This window comes from the organism of the source record quoted next, unplaced genomic scaffold (assembly GCF_019419815.1).
Source record: "Pyrus x bretschneideri cultivar Hongxiangsu unplaced genomic scaffold, Pyrus_bretschneideri_v1 Contig39, whole genome shotgun sequence".
In the NCBI taxonomy this organism is placed as follows: Eukaryota; Viridiplantae; Streptophyta; class Magnoliopsida; order Rosales; family Rosaceae; genus Pyrus; species Pyrus x bretschneideri.
Window position 1 is genome coordinate 4,044,771 of NW_025999712.1, and position 5,327 is coordinate 4,050,097.

The following is a 5,327-nucleotide window of genomic DNA, read 5'->3' on the forward strand; positions in this document are numbered from 1 at the left end:
CTCTACTTGTGGCCACAATTAAGCAGATTCATAGTTACAAAGTATCGAACTCAGGACTTCCTATTTTTTTGCTTAAAGAGCTATCGTTCGAACTTTTCCATTAAGCCACTTGCCATGATTATGTATAATAAACTGAAAGACAATCACATGGCGTCTAAAGCATCTCAAACTACATTCAACGTTTTCTATAAAAATCACAAAAAGGTGCAAAAATATTGGATTATTTCTCAATATTTGTGTAATACAATGGTGCTCTTTTATATATTTGCACAAAAGGGATGTAGAATTGGATTAAGCCAGGATCATATCTCAATTTATGCATGTCATCCTTGCACAAAGATCATGCTACTCTTTTATGCAAATCCAAACCCAAGCCTAAAAACAAAATCCGACGCAAAGATTTTCCAGAAGGTTACCCACCCCAGTACTTCAAAGTTCACCGGTGCACTCGAGTTACTATTAATAGTAGCATCACATTTAATTTGTCTTCGGGCCTGGGGTGTCCCTCTTTGTAGGGCACATGCTTTAGTTTGGGGTGTACAAATATGAAGTGATCACAAACACTAGACTATTCACATTCGGGCAAAAGCGCAATCTAAATGAATGTTTAATTAAAATTCATTTGTAATGATCTAAATGAATGTTGAGGATCAGTCTGGAGTTAGTTGATGGTTACAATCAGAGAGAACTGAGACACAGAGTGAGAAGAAGAGAAGGGGAAGTCCTTGAAAGGGTACCGAATGTCAGTACGCTGTAGCGAGGAGCTGGAGATGCTTGGTGGCCAGAAGGATTGATAAAGCTTCTTCATCCTTTCCCCTTACGTCTCCGCCTTCACAGAACATAGGAGAGAGCTGGAACCAATTCCGGTTCACTATAGGCCTATATGTTTACTCTCATTGACCAGAGTCATAATTCGGAGTTTAGTAATATGAGACACTTACAAAAGCAGAAGTGCATGCATAGGCTGTAAATTTACATTCATCATACGCTATGAAGGGTTGCAGTGATTGTCAAGCTATTTATTCGTCATATGGTTGACAAATCGCAGAAGTGCATACATAGGCTGCAAAGTTACATGAGCCAAGACATGTTATAATCGGCCTATTCAACGTTCTGTCAGTTTTTGAAAACTGGTGTGGAATGCAGATAAGAAACGATAAGAGCGACTGCTTTTCAAAAAATGGTGTGGAATGCAGATACGAATGTAAGGTTAGGAGTTGACATTGTCACGCTCTTAATGCTAAAAACTCCCTGGCATTCTGAAAAATGCCTTTGTCATAAGGATTCCTGAACCTAATACTTGTGAAATTTTTCCCCAGATGGGCAAAAGATTAGGCATTACATTCTGCATACAGGTGAAAATTACGAAGATCCAGAATTTCTGCTGCGATGTGCACTTACCTGGATGCGGTTGAACAACACGTTGGAACTCTGGATAATTCTTCCAGTTTATCTGCCAAAGAAGAAACCAAAATGAAAATTGTTCTATTTTGAATTGGGCTAAAAGATTCATGAATAAGAGCGGAATACGGGTAATATTTCCAGTCATTTGAACTGTAAATTGATCAGAAAGGTCAGTTGTTAATAAGCTTAGAGACATATGGTCCCTCCCTCTCAAACACACACACACAATGCATCAACCCATCACTTGTTTCTCTTATTATATGCTCAATGCTCATCGATCATTGAGGAACTTACCCACTCATCAGTTCTGATGTTGAAGCATACACAATATATATGCCAGATCACAAACACCACCTGCTCATACACAATTGGATGTTTGTTAGATTTCATATGAAGCAACCTAATAGGGATAAATCATTCAGAAAGTAGCATAAGTCACAGAAATGCATTAGTACAACCTGGCGCACCAACTGGAGAACGACGAACAGAATTGTGCTAACAACTAAATTTTCAGGAAGAGTAGGCTGCAAAATCGATTAAAAGAAACCAATTTAAGTTGCAGAGGTGTTGGGTTGATTTTATATGCAGGTTTTATACCTCTTACACTTATTATTTAGTCATGATTTTATATTAAATTGGTGAGTTTAATGTCTCTTGTGTGAGTTTTTGTAGAAAAGATGATTTGTGAATAAAGCAGGGAATTGGAAGCTTAAATTAGTGAAACACAAAGAATTACCGAGTGGGATGTGAACTAATGGGCTGGAGCAAAGAATGGAATAGTACATCATATAGAAAATTGGATCATTAAAGGAAGCCCGATATAATTAGGTGGTGCAAAGCATGCGACGATTTTTTTTCCCAAAAGGAATTGGGTTTTTGAGATTTCAAAAGGCACGTGGGTTAGTTAAGAAGACGAGGGGGATTTTAAATAAAAAAAAGAAAGGGCACATAAAAAGGAAAAGAACCCAGCACCGCGAGAGGATCATATCACGCACACTTACAGACTACCAGTTTTACAACTCCATAAAGGCTCCAAGAATTCCCAACGCATACACACACTCAAATACATAGTTGGAGTTCAAGATTTATCCATATCATCGAATTCATCCATGTTTGTCATTAGTTTAATCATGAACTAAGTCTTTTTGCTAGGATGAGGGTGTACTCTTATCATGAACATATAATTCTCATTATTTTATATTAATCTCAGTTATTTTTCGTGTTGAGTAATTGTTATTGTGCTTTGTCGTTATCAAATAACTGGCCATTATTTGTGTGAAGAACTAGATTGTGACTGACAGGTTAAGTTTAGTTGATTGCTTTTCATAACAATTACCACAAATTACATAATTGAGTAGACATACTGGTTATGATTTGTGTAGTGTGGATGCAATTTTTTTCCTCCTTGTTCTTGGATAAAATTGCACCTACAAACAAATAACACATTAGGTCAAGGCCAAGAGCCCCATTCGTCCATGATGAATGTGGGGGCTTTGGCCGAAGAACCTCCGATGCCAAAGTTAGAATTTTGAGGGAAAAATGTTTGGAGAATTTAGCAAGAGAATTGGAATTGGGTTTTGGAGAGAATGAGAGGGCTTTTATAGGGGTGTGGCCGGCCTCCTTGGGTGAGATAGGACCCGTCACTTGGCTCTCTTTGTGGGCTAGGTTCTTGATTTGTGTTTGATTGGGCATAATTGAATAATTAACTAATTAATTAGCCAATTAATAGAATAATTGCCTAATTGATTAGCTAATTAGTATAATAAAAAGGGAAAGATTTGAGAGTTACCTTGTGGAAAGGATTTGATGAGGATGGATGAAATAGGTTTTGAATTGTTACCTATTTTGGGCACTTTTGACTTGGTTGATGGATGATTGCCCGCTGCTTGCGCGTAGGAATTCCGATGTGCCTCAAGGGTATTCTTGTCCTTTTAATCCAAAGATCCACGTGTCACATTGTGACTATTTTTGGCTCCACATGTAGTATCGTGTAATTATCCATTTAGTGTAAAGGGTTTCGATTATCTATATCTATGGCTAGACATAGCATAGGTAGATAGTTAGAAACACGGTTAGTATATTCTGACAGGAAATATTGACGAATCAAGGGATAATTGCTAGCAACATGGGAATAATTTGATGTTATATGAATAACGGGATTAGATGGCATTGAGAATGAGGAACCTGATGTCCTAATGCTTCCATACATTAATCTTTTATAATTCATTCACTTTTACTTCGTTTTCGATTAATTGTTATTTTTACTTTTGTTTCATTTCTTTGCATATTTGAATTTGTCAATGTAATCCTTCTGTTATTTAAGTTTAGTTTGAAGTCAATCTTAATGGTAAATTTAGGTTAATCTAATCTTTGTTTGAACGACACTCTACTTATTACTATATTACTTGGACAATATTGTACACTTGCAATTATCAACAATGAGTTTTTGATAGATAATTTATGCTATAAATAATTTAACTTATGTGTCTCAAAAAACCACACTTGATTTAAATTTTTTTTTTTTTTAAATGTTGCCGGGTGCAAGGACCGACCTCCGATCTAGGTTTACGTAAGATCCCGGACTTGGTAGCAACTCAAAAAGAGTACAGGAACTCAAAAATGTAACCAACAAATTATTTTCTAAAGTCATCGAACAGGAAATAAAAAATAGTCTGTAACTTGGATAAGAATCAATCGCAGTTCACAACAATATTGTTAGCTTACAGGGTGACGCGCATACTAAATAAGAAGCTTCAGTACTGATGAGTCCAAACAGAAGAATTAGGAAAGGGGATGATTCTTTTGGCCTGTACAACAAAGGTATTGATCTCATTAACTACTGACGACTGCAATACAACCAACGGGAATATCGGTTGCAACCATTGCAGGCCAATTTAAAAGGAAATTACATAGCTTGAACTGACTTGTATGGAGACAACTAGTAGACAAAGAATTGTTATTTACCTATACAGTTCCCAAAATCTGGACAATGGTGGTCGAGACCCTTTATGTATACCTTGCAGCTCCTGCAATATCGTACCCTCGTACCCAAACCAGAACCCTGAGAAAGACAAAGCATGATCAGCATTGAGATTACAATTCACGTGATACTGGAGCCAATGTATTCTTTAGCGTATTATTACATCAACTGTGAATCTGTAACGCATATTCAATTAAGAATCAACTTATCCACAGTTCAAGTTAGGCATCTGACAAACATGCTAACTCTTGCTAGTAAAAACCAAAAATCACTTATCGTTCTATTAGTCTACTAGTGAAAAAAATATGGAGAGAACTGAATGCTAGTACCTCAGTTGACTGATGATATAAACATTTGCTAAAGCCTCCAACTCCTGCACAAGTAAAAAGTTCATTAACAAAATGCATTACACTATGAAACAACTTATTAACCAAGGCATTTTTAAGTTTCGACATAAATAGTATTCTAATCCCCTCAAAATTATGTTTTGCATCAAAATAGATGGAACCCAAGTTCAAAATTTCCAACCTCTTCATGATTATCAAATTAAGAAACTGACCCGCCACAACCTGGTACCAAGTTATGGAAGGTTGGAAAAGCTATAACAGAACGCCAAGTTTCTCACCAATGTACATACCCACTTAACGTTGAATTGCTTGTATTTTAATACATTAGAGATTACATTTAGGGTTTGAAAACCCATTTAAAAAGAATATTTGAAATTCAAATATACACAGATAAGAGATTTACGCAGCTACAAAACATATGAGAAAGTCATAAGCTTAACCAACTGTTTGAATATAAGAATTAGAAGACAACTCAAACACTTGAACTGGTGTTGACTTTAACTGAATGAGAACTTCGTCTAACATCCCCGCAAGCTGACAGGACGAGGAACAACTGGAAGCTTGGACACCAAAAGCTTGAACCTCGATGAAGACAA

At 36.5% G+C, this 5,327-nt stretch overlaps 1 long non-coding RNA gene across 1 annotated transcript; it reads right to left on the reverse strand.

Annotated features, from left to right (window-relative positions):
- Positions 1-242: 242 nt before the first annotated feature.
- On the reverse strand, positions 243-2,034 carry LOC103944936. The gene is made up of 3 exons (XR_666906.3): positions 1,863-2,034; positions 1,699-1,758; positions 243-1,453 (listed from the first exon to the last, which is right to left on the reverse strand). It is a non-coding gene; the product is annotated as an uncharacterized LOC103944936 (long non-coding RNA).
- Between the last annotated feature and the right edge of the window lie 3,293 nt (positions 2,035-5,327).